This window comes from Cebus imitator, unplaced genomic scaffold, assembly GCF_001604975.1.
Source record: "Cebus imitator isolate Cc_AM_T3 unplaced genomic scaffold, Cebus_imitator-1.0 Scaffold163, whole genome shotgun sequence".
In the NCBI taxonomy this organism is placed as follows: Eukaryota; Metazoa; Chordata; class Mammalia; order Primates; family Cebidae; genus Cebus; species Cebus imitator.
The window spans coordinates 2,620,626-2,642,594 of record NW_016107478.1 but is presented as its reverse complement, the minus strand read 5'-3'; the positions used below and the strand labels follow the sequence as shown (position 1 = coordinate 2,642,594).

General features: G+C 39.5%; 1 protein-coding gene across 12 annotated transcripts in view; it reads left to right on the top strand.

Annotated features, from left to right (window-relative positions):
* The window catches only part of DAB1 (DAB adaptor protein 1), a 902,516-nt gene that overhangs the window by 525,961 nt on the left and 354,586 nt on the right, over positions 1-21,969 (top strand). The gene's annotated exons all lie outside the window — the stretch shown is intronic.

The following is a 21,969-nucleotide window of genomic DNA, read 5'->3' as shown; positions in this document are numbered from 1 at the left end:
CTGAGTAGCCTCTTCACTCTGTTGATTGGTTTGTTTGCTGTATAGCAGCCGCTTTTTAGTTTGATGTAATCTATTTTAACTTTTGTTGCCTATGCTTTTGAGATCTTATCCAAAAAATTCTTGCCAAGTCAAGTGTCATGGAGTTTTTCTTATATATTTTCTTCTAGTAGTTTTGTAGTTTTGATTATTATTTTTAAGTCCTTAATCTGTTTGAGTTTATTTTTGTATATGGTGAGAGAAAGCTCTATTTTGATTTTTCTGCATGAGGATATCCAGTTTTCCCAACACCATTTATTGAAGAGACTGCGTGTTCTTGGCTTCTTTGTTGAAAATAAGTTGGCTGTAAATGCATAGATTTATTTCTGAGCTCTCTATGTTGTTCTGTTGATCTATGTGTCTGTTTTTATGCCAGTACCATGCTGTTTCGGTTACTATAGCTTTGCGTATATTTTGAAGTCAGGTAGTGTGATGCCTCCTTGATGTTCTTTTAACTCAAGATTGCTTTGGCTATTTGGGGTCTTTTGTGGTTTCATAATAATTTTAGGATTTTTTTTTCTGTTTCTGAGAAGAATGTTTCCAGTAGGGGTAACATTAAGGCTATAGATTGCTTTTGATAATATGATAATTTTAGAAACATTAATTCTTCCAATCCATAAACATAGGATATCTTTTCATTTATTTATTTCTTCAGTTTTTTTAATCACACAAAACAATAAATGTGATACATATACATCACTGTTAACAGAATGAAGACAAAAACCATATGCTCATTTCGATAGATGCACAAAAAACATTTGACAAAATTTAATATCTCTTTATGATAAAAACTCTTAACAAATTAGGTATAGAAGAAATGTACCTCAACACAATAAAGGCCATATAAGAAAGATCCACAGCTAATATCATAATAAACAAGGAAAAGTTGAAAGCATTTCCCCAAGATTTGGAACAGGACAAGGATGCTCAGTTCCACCACTTGTATTTGGCATACTGCTAGAACTCCCAACCAGAGCAATTAAGAGAAAGAAATAAAATGCATTTAAATTAAAAAGGAAGAAGTTAAATGGTCCCTGTTTGTAAATGACGTGATCTTATATATAGAAAACCCTAAAGACTCTACCAAAAAACTGTTAGAGCTAACAAACAATTTTAGTAGAGTTGCAGGATACAAAATAAACATATGAAAATGAATAGTGTTTTTCCATGCGGATGTGGTTTGGCTGTGTCCTCACCCAAATGTTATCTTGAATTTTACTTCCCTTAATCTGTGTGTGTTGTGGGAGAAACCTGGTGGGAGGTAATTTAAACATGAGGGTGGTTACCACCACCCCCTGCCCCCACCCCTCCCACCGTGCAGTACTCTCACGATAGTGAGTGAGTTCTCATGGTTTTACAAGGGGCTTTTTCCCTTTTGGTTGACACTTCTCTCTCCTGCCACCATGTGAGAAGGAAGTGTTTGCTTCCTCTTTCACCATGATTGTAGGTTTCCTGAGGCCTTCCCAGCCATGTAGAACTGTAAATCAATTAAGCCTCTTTTCTTTATAAATTACCCACTCTAGGATATTTCTTCGTAGCAGCATGACTAATTTACATGCTAATGGTGAACTGTCTGAAAAAGAAACCAAGAAAACAATCCCATTTACAACAGCCACCAGAAAAAGAAAGAAAGAAAGAAGAACTAGGAAGACAGTAAAGATCTCTTCAATGAAAACTATAAATCATTGATAAAAGAAATTGAAGAAACCACTTACATTTTATAGTTCTGTAGGGTTGGTAAAGCACCAGACCAGACGTTATCTTGTCAAGCCACAGAGCAACACTGGGAGACAGGTGAATTTTACAGGTGAAGAAATTGAGGTTCTACAGTTAAAGGTTATGCATCAGATCATATAACCAGGAAGGGACAGAGCCTTTTGAGTCATTATCAGTATTTTTTTTTTTTACATTTCTCTGAGCAGGAATAGGGGTTCAGTATAAGCAAGCTCCTTTCCTGTCATTTTCAGTGGTCAAATGAGAGGAAATTCTGATGTATTTATGTTAATTTGTCAATTCAGTAAGCAGTGTTTGGGCACCTATTAGGTGCTAGGATGTATTGGTGATAAAATAGAACTCTAATGTGTTGAACATGTGCTGTGTGCCAGGCACTGTTCTAATGACTTCACAGGATAAACTCAGTTAATCCATGCTGTGACCTATAGGGTAGGGTCATTGTTGTTTCCAATGTATAGTTGAAGCACAAAGAGATTAACTCTCTTAAGGTCACATGGCTTAAAAGTGGCGGAGTGGCACATTGTAAGCTCTTAACCACTGCCCAGTACTGCTTCTCCAGTGGTGGTTTTCTTCTCTTAAGATGCATGTGGTCTATTGCTAGAGGAGGTCAATTTCCAAGCAGTATTATAAGTTGCTGTGGTAGCTGTAGGATGGTATCAGTCCCCCAAAGGAGTAAGGACACATGGCTTTAGGACCTTCATTTGGCCCCAGCTGAGCTTTGGTCCTACAAACTGCATCATTGGAAATGCACATTATATTTTCAAGATGTTTTTCTGTCTTAATGGAGCTTATTGTAATACTTGGAAAATCCTAGGGAGATTATTCATTTTCTGAACTGATGAGAGAGTATGTCAGGTTGATGGTCCAGATTCCACGAGTGAGAAGCAGTTTGCTGTGCCCCTGATATGTGCCAGATGACTAAGACCCAATTCTTGTCCTCAGGAACTTCCCAAGGAGTGGAAATAGATGTGATATCAACAAAAGCAAAAAACAATAGTTGAAGTTGATTGAGGAACTTACTATATATGTCGGTTGCTATTCTAAATTCTTTATATAATTTTATTGTAATTACTTTCACAGTAGATATTTTACCTGCATGATGCAGAGCAGAGGATTGAACTGAGCACATTTAAGTCATGTGTCCACTTTAAAAACAAGAGCTTTTCTTCAAATAAAATTTTGAGGTAATTGAGTTTTACTGTCTTTGAAAAAACTGTAGCATTCAACAACATTCACTGACTACTATGTGCTAAACACTGCTCTAGGTGAAACGCATATAGCACTGAACAAAGTCCGCATCTCTGCTTTCATGGAGCCTACATTTCAGTGGAGGCAAATAGACAGTAATAAAATTAATAAGTAAATCTGGAACTAAATTTGATATGGATGACAGAGAAGAATAAAGTAGAGAAGAGGAAAAACTAGTGAATTAAGTTGCGATTTAAAATAGCATGCTTAGAGAGGGTGTGTGTGTGTGTGTGTGTGTGTGTGTGTATGTGTAAACATCACTAAATAAAAAGCTAGTCACCACCACCCCTTCTGCTTAAAGCCTAATGTTTCTCTCCATTGCCTTCATAAAATTCTAATGTACAAATATTTCTATAACAGGGAACTTATGTACCTCTTCAGACCCATTTCATATCACTTCCCAATAAAGTATACTCTAGGTCCACAGATCTGCTTACATTTCCTTGGAAATACTATGAAATACCATAATCGTTTGTCTTTGTGTTTTTGCTTGTGTTGTTTCCTGTGCTGGTGACCCACTCCCCCAATCCAGGAAGCTTTTCTAAACATCGTTCACACTCATGCCCCACCCCAACTCCTCTGTATCCTTATAGCACTAGTGTTTATTTCACACTATATTAAGGTTGTCTCTGTTGGGTGACCGTCTACCAGTAGATTGTGACTTTTTCAACCTGGGAATTATTTTCTCTGTAAGTGCTTAATAAATGTGAAAGGAAGGAAGACAGATAGATAAGTAGGTAGGTAAGAAACAAGAATGGAGGGAAAAAAAAGTATGCCAGGAAGGAAAGGAATTTAATAAAGAAGGAAGGAAATTAGGAAGTAAAAGAAGGAAGGGAGAGACAAAGGAAGGAAACAAGTAAGGGAAAAGTAAAAAGGAAAAGGAAGAGAGAAGAGGAAAAGGAAGAAATCAGAGGTTTTTGGCCAGGATTTTATCTTAGAGACATTAATTTGGGTATCACACAGAAGAACACATAGTTGTTTCATCAGGGTGTGCCTGTGCCCCACTTTAGGAGATCTTCTAAAGTTTCTTTCTTTGGTTCAACAAGACACTTAGGTTTTGGTGGCCCTTAGGAATTAACTCTCCTAATCATGAAGAAGACAGGGCTGATAGAGGAATATGTTTGCACACATTTTTCTCATGGCATCCCTTTTCCCAGTGGTGTGATAAATCCTGGAAGGCCTGATGGAAAACTCTAATCAGATCCCAACCATTGACAGTTGATTCACTTCTTTTCATGCCTGCTGCTTCTCTCTACTTACGCCTATCTCTTATGCATGAGTCTGTCATTAGCAGACAAAGCATGATGGACTGCTCAGGGTTCCCTTCATCCATAGAACCTGGGGAGTGCTTCCTTTTTCAGACTCTTAGGGCCCATGTGGAGCAGTGTCCTAAATGAAAGAAGAAAGTAGTACAATATTGGATGTGCCTTTTGCTGCCACTGTTTGGAAAGAAAATGATGCATTGTGGGGAATATAAGTGTATAGCGTACATCCCAACTCTCCACCCTCACAACCCAATAGCAACTGATGTGGAAAATGATTGATCACGATCAGTGCCCCAACTGAGTCTGGCAATTTCATTGAAGATGTCATATTCCTTTCAATTCATAATAGTAAACCATTTCCAAAATTGAATCACAAAAAGAAAAGTCAACCTACATAAAATCTTTAGTTTTTTGAAGTGATCTAAGATCCAAAAGCATTAGGATTGATCGATTTTTATTTTGGAAGTAGGTTCAAGGCAGCTGTCAGATCTGTGGGCTCTCTGGATATGATGCTAGGAATGTCAGCCAGATACTACTTTATTTTTATTTTTTAATTTGATTCTAGGACCCTGAGTCTGTATGTAATGTTTCAGTGAGCAAAATAGTTATGTTTGGCTCCAATGAAAGATTGATAGAAGTGATTTTCAGATGTGAAATCAAAACAGAGTGAAAAAATGTCACGTTTAAATAAAATGCAGTACTTGGAGGCATCATGTGGTCTCATAATAAATGAATTCATGGCACAAAGTTGACAGGTTTTGAAGGAGAATTCCTTTCAAAAATTTGAGGTGATTCATTTTTATGATTAACTGCGGTAAAAACAATTACTAGAGAATTTTTAAGTGAAAGGAAAAGAAGCTTTGAGGTGTTTATAGATAACATCCGGCTGCCTTCATTTTTATACTTCGCCTCATGTAAGCTATGAAGTTGTACGTTTGTGAAGTTTGGCTGAAGGCCCTGGGGCTCTGGGGACACTCATCCATCCCAGGCCTCATCTGTTATTTGTAGTTTGGAAGGGGGAGGAGCAGGGAGCTGTAGCAAAAGCAGTGTGGAGAAGTCCACCAGCTTTAGACTTAGACAGGCCTGGGTGTGAATAACTCTGTATGACCTCAGGCAGGCTGCCTAACTTCCTGGCATCTCCCTTTCTTCTGTTGCTTAAAATTGAGACAAAATGAGATAGAAATGAATGCTGAGCATCTAGCATGTGGCCTTGCACGTACTCAGCAAACAGCAAAAATCGAAGCCATGGCAAGCACAAATGGTATTCCTTTGGCCAACACTGATAGGCATTTACTCTGTTGTCTATTGGAAGCTCTGTTCTTGATATTGTACAAAGACTTGCCATCCATCTCAAGGATCTCATAATCCAGAAAAGAGGTAGATGGACTAACAAGGAATGGAAAACCATAGGCAGAATCGGATGGAACGGCCGTATCTACTTGAGGACAGAGAGTATCTCAACCGTGTAATCAGGTCTAGCATGGTGTCTGGGTCATGTGGAGCACTCAGTGAATATCTGCTGAGTAAGTTGAGTTGAAAAGATAATGAGAGCTGGTGGAAGACTAAACAGAAAATCTCTATGCATTTAATCAGTTTTCTCTAGAGATACAGAACCAATAGGATGTGTGTATATATGTGTATATGTATATATAAAAAAAATATTTATTATCAGGAATTGGCTCATACGATTACAGAGGCTGGCAAGTTCAAAACCTGCAGCTTAGGCCAGCAGTCGTGAAACTCAGGAGAGCCAACAGTGAAGATGAATTCTAAAGGTGGTCTGTTGGACTGTTCTCCCTGTTTGATTCTATCTTGTTTGGGGATGCTGGTCTGTTTGTTGTGTTCAGGCCTTCATCTGATTTGAAGAGGCTCGCCTACATTATGGAGGATAATCTACTTTATTCAAAATCTACTTATTCAAATGTTAATCTCATTCAATAACACCCTCCAAACTGACACCAAAAATTAAATGTCATACTCAGGGAGAAATTAATTCTAAAAAGATACTTCAGGAAATACTCCCAAGTTACTAGAATGTGTGGGGTCAAATCTTACCCCTTTAGTTTCTATGTATCTTTAGAGAAATTTTTTATTTTCTGTGCCTTGGTTTCTTTGTCTGTATAATGGAGGTGATAATAGTACCAATCCGTAGAGTGGTTGTGAAGTCAGTACGAGGAATTATAGTAAGTCTTAGAACTGCTATTATTGGTAGCATTACAAATATACAAGCTTCTGAAAAACTTGGGCATACCCTCCTCAAGCCAAAATGTGTCCAACAATTAAAAAAATCATATTTTGGGTAAAAGTAGTTTTTGATTATATGAACAAATTTTCAAGTTGCTGTAAGTACTATCTGTCATCTACTGTGCTTAACTACTTTATATGTATTTTTAAATTTAATCATGATCAGAAACATGGCATTAGGTATATTCTTGTACCCATTTTTAGACGATAAACTGAGACTCAGAAGGATTAAATGATATAATCTACGTCATATAGTGACTCAGAAGCTTAATGGAGTCTCAATCATGATACTCTTGATTCATCTTCTGATCCATCTTCCATCTTGCCATGCTTGTGTCTTGTTGGATGGAACAAAGTCAGCCAGGTATAAGTTTTCCTCCTCCTTTGATTTGCAAATGCATCATTTATGGGGTTCACATTTAATGTTTTTTCTTTCATTAAAGGTATGATAGGTATTTGTGTTTTGCAAATAATTTTGATTATCTCTCTACTTTGCTTCATTTTCTTTGTGGCTGTATCTAGACCTCCTAGAAAATGACAGGTGCAAAACATGCCACATTTTACAGGCGAGGTAGTTGGGTAGTTACTTCTGAGCAGGGAGAAATGACAAATAAACACGTGTAGGTGTTTTATTCAAACTCATTGTCAGGAGACTGGGCTGTTTACAACTGATTGGTCCCATGAAAGTTAATGATGGCCTTAGCTGAATTCTGCTTGTTTTCACTCACACCAGGGGTCTACCTTGCTCTGGAAAACTCACATGAAAGATGTGTATGTGCACATGAATGCATGCATGTGTGTGTGATGTTCACATACACACCTATGTGTATTACCCGTTAGCCCCTTCCTTGCCTATATCTGCAACCAGCTTGTTATCCCCAACCTTAATATCACCTTATAAAATTACTATACAGAATTGATTGCAGCAATTCTTAGTGGGCCTTGTGGGCTGTGCTCGTTTGTGCCTCGGGAATTCTGAGTTCTTCCTGACTTGAATGTTCAACTCCCCTCCTTTGTTTGCTTGATGAGCTTACATGTGTGTTTCAAAACCTGATACAGCCCTGTGAAGGTCAAAGACCTGCCTTTCCTTCATATCCCCAAATGAGTTCCATTCTTTTTGATGGCTCTTCTTGGACTTGTGCCTACTTTTGTTGTTGACCTTATAATGCTGAAATGTGGTAGAATTATTTCTGTGCAGGGAACCAGTATAGCTTAGTGTTTAAAGCTCAAGTCTTTGGAGTCTGCGAAACCTAGATTTGAGTTCCAGTTCTGTCACTTCCTAGTTTTTGAAACTTAAACAAGTGAGTCAACCTTCTGAACTACAGTTTTCTCAATTGTAGACTGCAGATAATAGTGCATCTCTTCATAGCATTAAGGGGATAACCGACATGAGGCAAATGGCACAGTGCCCAGCCCATGCCTTGTGTATAAGCAGTGAGTTGCTGGTGTGACTGCCTCAATGTATCTCTCTCTTCGGTTTCATTTGAACCATTTGAGGTCAGGGACCTTTTCCTATTTATTTCTAAATTTGTAGCTCCTAACACTGCGTGCTCAGTGTATCTCGGGTAAATTCTATATGAGCTAAATCTATAGACTCATCTTACATGTGCACAGGCTGTGGTTAGCAAAGTTCACTGCAGTCTTTCATTAAGCAGACATTCATTTTATCTTAGTGTCTGGGTATGTGACTTGAACGGCTACTTTTCTTTGAAGACACTTGAAGCCAGCTGTTGTGACTTTGTGTGAAGCCACCTGGAATTTGGCATTTACTTCTCTTTCATTCCCAAGCTCTTTGTCCCTTTTTAGTGCCTCTCAGAGATACGGGCATGCTTTTGATTGGGTCATCCAGTGAGGAACTTGTAATTACTGCTTCTCTCCCTGAGTAGCACCCTGCAAAGTTGATCTAAACACAGAGGGAGCTCATTCTCTTCAGCTCCCAGGGCCAAATGGGAGCAACATGTGCTTTTCCTGATCTCCTATCACTAAACCTTTACCATGAACACACAAGCATTAGCATATGGTTTGTTATTACATAGCTTTGAACTTACTGGGGTAGCCAATTCTTGTTGGTAGATGATAATGGTAAGTAAAGAAGTAGTATACAGAGATGGAGTCAAACAGGTACGTGTTCAAATCCTAGCTACACCACTTAAAAGCTGGTGGGATCTAAGGCCAATACTTCAAATTCTTTGTATCTCAATGTCCTCATTAAAAACAAAAAGAACAAAAAATGAGGATTAAAAATAGTGTCTGTATTATAAATCACTTGAAGATTAAATGACTTGATACATATTTAAATTATCACAGAGCTTAGCATGTGGTACATTCTCTATTTAGGAGAGTTGATCAGGGCAACTTTTCAGGATGATGTGCCAGCATGGGCTAGTAGGAAGAACCCTGGGCTCTTGGCAATGTGGCCATTTGAGAAATCAAATCTACTTATAAATATCTGTGCCAATCGCAATAGTTTAATACTGTAGAGATGAAGTAGTTCCTCCTTCTTATTTTCTGCCATGAATAAATGTGTCTATGTCAGGATGGCCACTTGATGGTGAGAGGCTGCAGGCATAATTATTGAGGTAAAGAGGAGGCTACAATCAGTATTTTAGTCACATTAAAATATATTCTTTTGTAGCTATCCTTGGACAAAGTGCAGATGAGTATAATTAGTTTCTGTCCAGATCTTTATTTTGATTTTTCCCACTAGGAGGGGAAATCCTCACTGTCATGTATACCTAATGCAAAATCCCTCCACAGGTAACTGGAATAATGCATGCTGCTTTTTCCTTGAAGGTGCCTACATGGTAGACTGTATGTTAATCATCTGTCCTGAAAGGTGTCATTCAATAGTTTGTACATTCATAGAAAAGAGATTATTTTCAAACATTTAAAAACCCTGATGACCTTCTTCAGAGAGCTTCCTTTTTTTTAACCTTTTCTTCCTTCCTTCTTACCCATATGGAGAAAACGTACTATGGCTTTCCATGTTTTCAAAATGCGGCTTCAAGTCTGGTGGAGAAAACCTACTGTCTGAAAATTAAAGGCTAACTGTATGATGCTCAGTCAGTGTAGATACTAATGAGCCTGGTCCACAGAGCCCTGCCACACACACATCAAAAAATCTCTTCTTATCCAGAATGCAGTGGGCATTTTACAAAAGCAAGGTTAAAGAGAAGTGCTTAGAAATCACTACTGATGCCTGATGGTTTCAGATGGAAAAAATATCCTAATTAGAGCATGAAGAAGAGATGAAAGAGAAAAACAATGAAACCAAAGGGGGCTGTGTTGAAGGACTCAGGATTACGGATGAGTTATTGCAAACAGGATGAAGAAAGTCCCCCCGTTTTAGAATGGCAGGAGCTGTTAGGATTGCTTGCCTAGAACTTACTGTCGGTGAGGGAAATGAATGTTCAGTGGCCTTTAGAATGAGATGTGGAAGGTTTTTTGTTCCATTGCCAGGTGGGAAGGAAATGGGCTTGAATTTTATGTTGGTTCTTACTGCCTTCCCTATAGATGGCTGGGCCCACCTCTTACTTCTATGGGAGGAGCACAGTGTCTGGGCAGAGTTAAAAGCTGGGTCAAGGGCGTGTATGGCTTCTTTCTTGGAGAACTTTGGAGTCTTATTGGAGAAATAAAAGAACCAAAACCACCTGTAGAGGGCTAGCCAAGAGAGGCATTTCCAGTGGAGCTAAGTGACATGGCTCAGATTTTGTGTAGTTGGTTACAGTCAGGCAGAAGGTAGTTGGCTGCAGGTTAGATACTGAGAAAATCATGAAGGTACTTGTGGAGGGCAGAAGAAGTGTTCTAGTTGGCTTCATTAAGGGAAATTGGTTTTCATTCCTGACTTGGGCAAGTGGAGTGAAGTGGGGAGAGTTATTGTACAGATGATATATAAATAACTGTGCCTCAGTTATTTCATCTGTACAATGGGGATGATAAAATGTACTGGGTGTTTTAGAGATTAACTTAAACGCAACATCTGGTAATGGGCCTGATAATAATACTAGTTTCTGCTTCTCAGCTACCTTATGAATATTTTACAACCATTTATTTATTACACAGCCCAAGGATCACCTTTAACATGAAGACTTCCCTTTTTCCTTCTAAACTCTGATAAAGCCACCCTCTTTCCTTTGGCCCTCCCTCTATCCTGTTCATGGCTCTGTTTTAGCCCCTGTGAAAATCTACTGGATTTGCTTTATCTTCCTTCCTTCTTACCCATTACAGTGATCTCTCTCCTACAGCAGATAGTGAGCTTCTAGGGGCAGGGACAAGTCTTTGATCTTCTCTAGATTCCTGTCTCTCAGCAACTTGCCTGGTGTATGGGAAACAGTTGGCAAGTTTTGAATACAATTTGTTTCCTTCAAGCTCGTGCTGATAGGCTATTCGAGGTAAATTTATATTTCTGTGCTGCTCAAATACCCTTGTTGATAGTTCCAGGTCATGGTGATCAAAGAGCCAAATATTCATCTAGAAAGGAACCTGGAAAGTTTCAAATTTAATTCATTTACTCGAGGTTAGATTGAAAGCAAAGGAGTTTTCTTACAGTTTTAGAGGGGTGATGGAACCCCAAAGCTCACCCCTGAACAGCAGTGTAGTAACCCCCTCGTCTTACATGATGTCTCTTGCTTACTTGCACTTGCTCCTTTTAGCAGTAATTTAGCCACAGTAGTGTTGGAAAGACAAATCTGCTGCTTAAAAAAATCCTGAAATACAGCCTAAAACCAAATTAGAATAGGCCTTCGGATTAGCTGTGCCATTTTAGTCTTTCATTAGTGCTGATAATTAGCGGAGCTTAGAATGGGCATTTAAATTATGGCTTGGACAACAAAACATCTCTAGGAATGAAATCACCTTTCAACTTACATTTTCAATGAGATCTTGAAGTCACTTAAATATAAACGAGGCTGAAGAATGCTTTGAGGCTGGGGGCTCTGACCTCTGGAACCAAAGTGGATCATTGGAATAATGATAAAAGTCACAGTTGTGCTGATCATTAACTCATACATTTGCGCAGCAAATTAGAGTTTACAGAGCTCTTTTATAGCGACAGAATCTTAGCAAATTAGAATGGGAAGGGATCATGGAAATCATGTAATAAAACCCCTTAATGTCATGGGTGGAAAAAATGGAATATTTCACTGCGGGTCCCAGCAGGCTGATTTTGCAAGGTAGGTAGGGCAAGTATTATTATTCTTACTGCATCAAGTGAGAAAGCTGAAGATTCCAGATGAGAAATGTTCGGGCCATGTTGATACAGTCCTTCCCCAAATGGGGCACTGTCCTGCTGACCCCAATTCCTCTCCTGGTTTGTATAAGCATATTTGTTGACAGCTTCACCTCCCTCGAATTGAATTAAGCACTCCCTTCCTGCCTTTGCCTAATCACTCTTTCTCCTTCCTCTGGTTGATGTCATAGCTGTTATGACTACCTAACATTATAAAAGGTATGTTTTGATTTATTTGTTGGTATTCTCCACCGGTATGTAAGCTTCATGGATTTCACCTATTTTGTTCACCGCTGGAATCCAAGCACACGGAACACTGGCTAGCATACCATAGGTACTCTGTAAATGCTTGTTAAATGGTGGAATGAATAACTGAAAGAAGTAGATAGTAAATTTAGATAGTCTGGAGTAATGAGACTTAAAAAGGGCCTCAAGTCTATCTTGAAAACTTGACATATGGGTCTGAAAATTGGTCAGTTCATGTACACTGCTATAACCTCATTTTTTTTTTTTTTCATATGAGTTTTGCTCTTTGTTGCCGAGGTTAGAGTGTGATGGAGAGATCATGGCTGACTGGCAAACTTCACCTCCCGGTTCTAGTGATTCTCCTGCCCCAGCCTCCTGAGTAGCTGGGATTACAGGCATATGCCCCCATGCTAGGCTAATTTTGTATTTTTAGTAGAGATGGGGTTTATCCATGTTGGTCAGGCTGGTCTTGAACTCCCAAACTCAGGTAATCCACCCACCTCGGCCTCCCAAAGTGCTGGGGTTACAGGCGTGAGCCATTGCGCCTGACCAACTTCAGCTTTTAATGAATTCGTTTATTGAACCAATGTTTCAGAGGACTTTCTGTATGCTAGACTCTTCCAGCTTCTAGAGAACAGCAGCAACAAAACAGCCTAGAATTCCCTGTCAAAGGAGAACTTCTGTTTTTGGTATATTGAGATGGCAATAAATAAAGGAAGTAAAGGAAATTTATAAACAAATTTATAAGTTTGCATCTCTGTGTGTATTATAACAAAGTGAAATGTCAGTAGAAGAGCAAAGATAAGAATTGGGATTCCATTTTACAGCAGGTGGCCAGGGAGTTCTCCCTTTGAACTGTCATTTCACTATTTAATGAATGGAAGAATACTTAGTCATCAAGTTTGTTGAAAGACTAAATGCTTAAAAATACTGCTTTCACATCAAAATCTCTGTGAGGAACCGTCAGGTAAAATGTGTAGAAGGCTTGTAAGCTCTGACCTGTGAAGTCAAGTTAAAGATGAAATCTTAACTGCCATGTAGGATCCTCCTCCATCTTCTCCCTCCTCACCACTTTTTCCTCTGAAATTAGTAAGAATTGCCACACTGGAGCTGATATGAAGCTGAGATTCAGACATTACTCAGCCCAGTTAAGCCATTTTGTAGCGTAGTGAAAGAGCACACAGCTGCCACTGAATAGCTTTACGTTCCAATCTCACTCACCTCTTCCGTTTTCTGGCTCCCTGACCTTGGACTGGTTTCTTCTCTCAGTCTCAGGGTTTTCATTTCATAAATAATGATGATACTCTCCAAATTAGCCATGTTTCTAAACTGCCTACCAATACCTGATGCGCAACAGTAACTTGACACTTGTTCATTCCTTCTATTTTTATGTGTTGTGTATTTAAATTGCCCTTGATATTGAAGGATTAGAGTACAATACAAGTGTGAAAAAGAAGCAATCCAGAGTTCCGTGCATGGGTAAGTTGCATAGGCACCAGCAGTAATTGCACGGCTGTGAAACATGATAACCATCACAGCTCATAAATGATGGTACATTTTAATCAGATTTTAGATGTTATGAAGGCTCCAAGTAATTACAGATTTTTTTGCCTTAAAATTGAACTGCCGTTATTAAAATGCTTTTATTAAATCTTTTTTTCCTTTGGTAGTTATGAAAGTTTGTAGAATTTCCGAGTCAAATAACTGAGCGCTAGACGTCACATAGATTAAAGCTCTTATGATTTAGGTGTAGGAAGGGGCCCAGACTCACTGCTAATGCTGCAGCCTGGAGAAGAAGCTGTGGCTTTTCAATCATCCTTGTTAGTTCTGACTTATTTCTTATCACCTTTACTCTGATATGTGCCTTATTTTCCCTTTATAGACCACCCTCCTGTCTGTGTTCTCTAAGGCAGTTATTATTTTCATTTCCCAGATGAGACAATTCAGGATCAAATATATTATTTGTTCATCCCAAACCGTTTACCTATGGTGTGCTATTTGGTAGGCACTGTGCCAGGAGAGCAAATAATCCAGCATAGGGGGCAGATCCAGCATAGGGTGCAGGAACTCAAGTCCAGCACAGTGTTCCCTCCGTTACAATCTGCTGAAACATCGGGCAAGACTTACGCCCCATTTCAGAGTCCAAACTGGATTGTTACAAATCCTATTATTAATAATAATAATTATAATCATCCTGAAGATTGGGCTCTGAGATAACACAGATGGTCCAGGAGCATCGAGGTAAACAAGACTGTCTGGGCCTCTGCCCTCGGAGAAAGCATATCCTATCTGGGTAGCACATGACAGGCATAATAACAGCAGCAATGTTGACTGGCTTCTGATATGTGGAGGCACCAGGCCAAGGTGTTCTATGCATGCTTTGAAATCCTCCCAAAGCTTTACCGTAGTGTTATCCCCATTTTACAGGTGACAAAATGAGGACTTCTGTTGCTTAGTAACTCACTCTAGGTCATGCAGCTTGCAGCTGGGAATCAAGCCCATGTCTGTGTGCCCCAAAGTCTGTGATCTGCATGAAGCACAGTGTTCCTGGGAGAAAACTCCATCTTAACAGAATTACACACAAGCACAGATATATCAGTGCACAATACCATCATGAGCTGCGTATACTTCTTATGCTTGTTTTTGCCGAAACCTCTATAACCTTCCCCTCGATTCATCAGGGTGACTGTGGGAGCCTTTTCATTTGGGAGGCTGCTGGGAGTCTAAGCTAGCACCATTTGAACTAATTGTGTACAATTTAGCATTCCCCAAGCACTGACAGTCCTCATTCAAACCAAGTGTGAAAGTTTTTAAATTAGCTTTCACAGTTTGATTCACAAGCAGCAAATGCAAAATGGCACAGGATTAATTTTTCCAAGCACTACCACAATGGCATAGCTGAAGGCTATCTTAGCTTATTTTCTGTAACAGTAAGAGAAAGAGCTAGGCAGAGAGAGTGTTCTTCGGAGAATGATGTTCTAGAAGAGATCTCAGTGCTCTGGTTACAAAAAGAATCAGATGTGCAAATTACAAAGTAGCAGCATGGAACAGTATATGCAAAGAGCAGAGACTTCGGAATCTCATGGTCTTGGGTTTGTAACTTGGTTCTGCCATTAACTGGTTGTGTGCATGGGGACAGGTTCATTCTCCTTCTTGGGCCTCAGTTTACCTTCTTGTAAAATGGAGATAATATTTTCAAATGTCTGAAAGGTTTCTGGTGAGTACAGAATTATATACTCTATGCAATGTGCTTACACAGTGGCTGGCACATCAAGGGATCTCAGTCAGTCAGAGCACTTACTAGTATCATCATCCTTGAACTGATTTCCTGCAAATAATATTCACTGTATTAGATAGGGCGTTGTTGCTTATTGCTTTTGTTTATTTGTTTTGTTCCTTAGCAAGCATTTATTGAGCATCCACTATTTTCAAAGTGCAATGCTCTCGGCAAATGCACTGGGAGTAAAGAAATAACAAACTATGACCCCTTCCATTAAGAAATTCTCAGCACAGAGGCATACACATAAAAAATTCTTATAATACAGCATAGTAGCTTCAGGGAGCAGAGTGTACAAGGAAGGAACTTTTGAGCTGACTTAGAGGGAATGGTAATAGAAGATTTTGGGGAGAAGAGACTCAAAGGATACATAGGAATTAGCTGGGTGAGAAAGGCTGGAAGTAAGTTGCAGGCAGAGGAAATAGCCTCTCATGAAGGCAAAAAGGTGAGAAGGAACAAGGTTCATTCAGGACTTCTCGGTTATTCTGATATAAGCCAGTAACTTAACCCTGCCTTAATTTCCTCCATTGGCATAATAGATAGGTACTGTTATTATCCCTATTACTACTATTAGTACCTATCTGAAAGGGCTGTGTTCAGGATGAAATGTGGCAAGTCATAGAATACTCTTAGGATAATGCCTGGCACACGGTACCAGACAATGTTGGCAATTAACATTACCTAATGTTGAACAGTGTTTGACAGATGGCATCACCTAGGAATTCTCGGGACTTTCACAGCGTGCTATCTATAGCATCAAAAAGAGTTTCTTAACATAGCATTCCCTGAACCTGTCTGACCATTAGATGAGTGGAAAATACTTCTTTTTAATGAACTGTTGGTAATTATTTTTGGGGGGCCTGTGTACTCTTAATGTTTGGAAAATACTGTGGTTAGATACAACAGAGATCAGTTTTTTGCTTTAAAAGAATTTAAGTTGAGAGTCTAACTGCTCAAAAAGAGAGAGAGAAAAAATCAAAGAGTTTTCTCTATTTTTGAAGGACCCCTTGTTACACACACACACACACACACACACACACACACTCTCTCTCTCTCTCTCTCTCTCTCTCTTTCTCTCTCTTTCTCCCCCCCCAACCCTGGGTATTTGAATAAAAACCCATTCAGAGGGTTAGAAACTGAAGAGTTAGAAGGAATCTCCCTTTGCTTATTTAAATAAGCTTTTCATATTCCTGTCTAATTAACCATTTTACTGACAGATGTTTATAGACATAGGGTAGGCAAGTGAAAAATTCATAGTGCACAAAAGTGAGTCCTCTAGTTTGTTTGCTGAGTGTTAAAACTAAGGTTTGATGCTAGATGATCTCACAGCTTCTTCCCAGCTGTGTGACAGAGAATGAATCTGGCAGATTGGGTCAGATGTGAAGTTAGGAAAGAACTAGGGTCCAAATCTCCATTTGGATGTAGGGAATCCTAGATTAGAGATGGCACATGGGGATTTAGGGCATAGACTTTGAGATTGGACTGCCTACCCCAGAATCTGCCCCGCCATTTATCAGCCATGTAACCTTGATAAGTGATGATTTCTGTGGGTTCCAATGTCTTCATCTGTAAAATGGGAAGAAGGGGCACCTCATGCTGCTGCTGTTAGAACAGCACCTGGGCACAGTAAGGGCTGTGTAAGTGCTGGCTGCCAGTCAAAACACAGCTCTTATACTTTTTGGGCAAATAAATCTGCTCCCTTAGACCTTCGTTCTTTGTGATTATTGTGCCTGTCATCCACAACTGTGGGAAATAGTAAAAGAGGTAAAGTGAGTGCTCAGTGTACACTTGTGCAGGAGGGCCCTTCTTATAGTGCAGAGACGAGGTGCTAGTATCACATGGTCCTGTTTACTAGCAATGAAAACTTCTGTATCCATCGAAACTCTGTACTTCGGCTTCCTCGGAGTACACACACCCAGGCTGGTTGGTAGTGAAGAATAAGTGACACAGTATGTGCTTCAACACTTTGAGGCCAGGCACAGGACTGATAGTCAATAAATGTTACCTATTGTTAGACATTGACCTGGGCTAGCCAGATATACTTTGCACACGGCATCCTCCAAAGGAATTGAAGCAAATGTAGATTGTGTCTCCACATAGCCTAGCAAATGGTTACAGTGGCTGCGTTTCCACGGTGGCTGCACAAATCAATACAGATGGCTGCCCCATCAATTCAAGTACAGTGTATCTGATAGACAGACTTTACAGGCCATGACATACCAATGCAGAGATTTTCCCAAGCCATGCAGCAGAATGGATTTTCAGTTTTCTCCTCATTAGATCCAGAGTGCATATTTTCCAACACAGAACACATGCAAATTGACAACAGGCTTTTAAATGTAATCAAGAAGAATGAACTTGTGTAAAAGCATTAATTTGTCTTAGTTCTATATTAGGATTTCCAGAGTTCGGTGATCTGCATTTTCCTTTGGTGTTTTCTCTTTCTGGAGAAGAGTTTAAGTCAACTAAGAGGTGTTATCTTAGCTTCCCACTTGCAAATGAACCTGATGAGGGTAAGCTTGCAATAATGCCTTATTAGTAAAACCCCTTCTACTTGGGTAACTTGACAGCCATCGAGATTTTACTTCTGCTCCCTAGTATCTTCTAAACAGGTTTGAGTGACCAGCATCCGAAATTTTCATCACAGGATGAATCCTTTGGATGAATCCAAACCATCTTAGACCCTGCGTGGTCTCCGATATCTCCACAAACCTCCCGAGCTCTGCTTCCCTGGCAATGACTTCGAAATTAATTAAGTGATGCTTCAGAGTAACATATCTACTGCTTAAACATTGGAACCTTTTGTTCATGCTTAACTTTTCGTTACTAAGTGTCATTTTGTCATAACTATATTGTAAGGGCAACTACATGGGATTGTATATTAATTTTTTAATTCAACTTGTATTTCTAATTATAATACTTGAAAGAATTTAATATGGTAGTGTGCACATAGTGTATGTTCAGCAAATACTGGTTGGATTTTGATTAAAAGGTGACTTTTTAAAATGAGACTGTTAGGACCTTAAACACACCAGTTCAATTAATGTGTCAGCCTGAAATCATTGGTCTGTAATCACTTCTTATTTCCACTTTACATTCTTAAGTCTGCACTTAGAAATAGCAATTTAGTAATAGGAATGTAACAGACTGCTTCACTAAAGGCTTTGAAAACAATGTATTAAACATGTAAAGAAAGAAGCCATGTTATTTTCCTAAGTCAGTAAGAAGGAAGTGAGCAGTAACATTACAGTAACAGGCATGTTCTGAGCAGGAACCGTGTGTCAGGCTTTGATATGTGCCTTCTCTCATCTGATTGTCATTCAACAGTGAACTATTCCTTATCCCTCTTTTACAAATGAGGGAGCAGAGGCTTAAAAAAGGTAAGCAACTTAGCCTTAGAACTTAGAGCTTCTGAATATTTAGAACTTACAAAGTTCTTACACATGCATTTCTTCATTTGTTCCTCTCAGTAAAGTCAGGAAGTAGGAATTCTTGGTAACCTTATTAGTTGAGATAACAGAACCAAGATGACTTCGGGCCCCTGATTCTGTCATGGGCGGGGCCATAACTGTACATACGACTGTGGTTTTTCCACTGTCACATCCTGAACAATAATCACATGAAGAGTTATGAACTTCATGGAGCTCCAACTTACTGCCCAGTACTAAGGAGAAATAGATATTATATATGTGTTTAGTAACATCCATTAGCTTCTAAAAGGTTATATTTGATGTCAGCTTATTTCCACATTTTGAACAGAAACTTGCATAAAAATAGCCTTGTATCCTTGGGTTCAGGCTACCAGATAGATATTGAGTCTGACCAGTGCAAAAGAAGGACAATACCTATTGTTTCTTAATACATACATTCACAGCTACCATCTAAAATGAACATGAGGTCTCTGTGTCCCTTATTATCTTAGATGATTTAGATTTTTCAGGCAAACTCTGTCTTTCCAGGAAGCAAAGAAGGGAGATGGAGAGGGAGGGAAAAGAGAATAAGAGAGCATGAGGTTGGGTGTGGTGGCTCACTCCTGTAATCCCAGCACTTTGGGAGGCTGAGGTAGACAGACCTATTGAGCCCAGGAGTTGAAGACATGGTAAAACCCCATCTCTACTGAAAATGCAAAATTTAGCCAGGCATGGTAGTGTGCACCTGTAGTCCCATCTATCTGGAGGCTGAGGTGGAAGAATCACCTGAGCCTGGGAAGTTGAAGCTGCAGTGAATTGTGATTTCACCACTGCACTCTGTCCTGGGCAAAAAGAGAGAAGAGGAGGAGGAGGAGGAGGAAGAGAAGGAGGAGGAAAGGGAGGGGGAGAGGATGGAGGAGAGAGAAAGGGGAAGAAGACAAGGAAGGAAGGGGAAAGAAAAGGAAGGAAGGAGAAAGAAAAAGAAAAGAGAAGGAAGAAAGGAAGGAGATCTTGGTGTTCTGGAACTTTCTATTGGAACACAGGCGCCACTGGCCTGTTGTAGATATGCAGGGAAGCCCCCGCAGTGGGAGGATGCCCTTCATTCTTTCTTCATTCACTGACTGGCACAAACATTTGTAAATGCTGCTGTCTCACCAGGTGCTGCTCTTCTAGATGCTGAAGATAGAGCAGTAAACTAACCAGTCTCTGTCATCATGGGATTTGTGTTATAGTTGGGAGAATTGCACACTAAGCACAAGAAATGTGTAAATTCCAGGGTACATTATAAAGTGTTCAGGAAAAAAGCATAGGAGAGATGTTGAGAGTACAGAGGGTGGGGTTTGTAATTTTCAATGGGGAAATTGGGGAAGGCTTCCCTAAGAAAGTGGCGCTTGAGCAAAGGTCCCAAGGTGAATGCAGGAGTCGAGTCTTATGAGCCTTGGGGCAGTGGGAACAGCAGATACAAAGGCAGGGGTGAGCCCTGTGTGTTTGAAAGATCATGAGGAGGCTGGTGTGCCTGCAACAGGGCACCAAGAGAGGTGGTCAGAGAAATAAAGGGAATCAGGTGGGAAGTTCATAGAGAGCTTTATATCATAAAAGAATCTGGATTCTGTTTTGAAAATTGTAGGAAAGTCTGAGAAGCAGCAGAGACTGCAGCTAGAAGGCTGTTGCAGTAGTCCATGAGGAAGGGGATGGTGGCTTGCAGGAGAGTTTAGCTGTGTGGTTGGTGAGAGGTTTGGATTTTAGGTAGACATTCAGTGCCATTGATATTCAAATGCTTAGGTGCCAAGCACTGAGACCCAGGACACTGAACAGTTGGAGAATCGGTGTCATTTAAGAGTGAGTGGATAACACACTGCCTGTTTGTGAGTACTACCTAGAGGGAATGATGCTGGGGAGGGGGAGGCAATACTGTGTAGAAGGTTGCCTTTAGAGTTCCAATCCTGCCATGCTACATGCTAGGAGGGGGACCTTGAGCAGTCTATTTCCTTTCCGTAAAATGGGGAAGTGACATCTATCTGGATACTTAAAACACATATAAATAACAAATACGGATTGCTTAGGACAATTACTATAATCAATAGGGTAGACATAGAGAGGTAACATTTGGATTGTTTTAAGTGGCAGAATAATGTTATGGTTAAGAGCTCAGATTCAGAAGCCACGCCTCCTGCATGATCTTGTACAAATTACTTAAATCCTGCATACCTCGTTTGTAAAAAGGGTGACATGCACCTACCTGAGGTGTTGTATCGAATACCTGAGTTGGTATGCAAGCACGTAGAGCTCTCCTTCCTAGTGTTGCTGTGAGTTCCGAAGAAGTTGTTCAGAATCCCCTAATAACATTCGCTTATTTGGGCTGCATTATACCTATTTCTAGTCCATTTTTTATTTCAATGTTTTCTAAATCCAAATTTTGCCTAAATTGCCAAACAATGTCAGTTAAACCAAACCCTTTTATTTGGTTCTCTGTTTATTCATCCCATGCAATCAGAGTGTCTCTTTAATTTCTTCTTGGATTAGACGTGTTTACCAACAGCTCTGGAAATACATTCCAGCCTTCAGAAAGAAAACGACAATAGCTATAACAAGGTATTAGAGGTTGTATAAACTTGTCTTACTTGAAGTTAATGGGAAAAATGTGGAGAAAAAATAACGAGGGGAATTTTTGAAAATTGAGCAATGATGTTTAACCAAAATGACGTGCATCTCTGAATGTAAATGCACAACTGCGTTAATGCCGGCTGCCTGCCATCCTGAGGTTTTATCACATCATAATATAGTGATGAGGTATTTCTTTGCTTTTTTAGTTTTTCTACTTGCAGATGCCAACAACGATTATTTGTAATTTCAGAAATAAAGATGCTCAAAAGCAACATCTGTGGTTCCATATTTTTCTGTGGGATTCAAAATGCATGTCTTATTCCTATTTGTAACCAGAGAATATTTGCAGTGAAACATAATTCCTGTGTACTTGATTTAGCTCTGGGCCAGACTGACTAAAAGGTTTTAAAATGGTGCCCACGCTTTTGGTATCTACACTATGTGGAGTCTCGACCTTTTAATCCCTATTTTCTTTAATACAAATAAAAGAGAGTTTATCAGTTGATTCAGATGAGTGGGGGTATGCCATGTAAATTTCAAGGAATTATATGCACTAAATTACAGGACGCATTTGGGGGCTTAAATATTATTCTCCACTACACAAAACTAGCATGAATTTTATTTTAAAATTCATGAAATGGCACATAGTGGCAGGCAATTATTTTTGTTATTGTATTT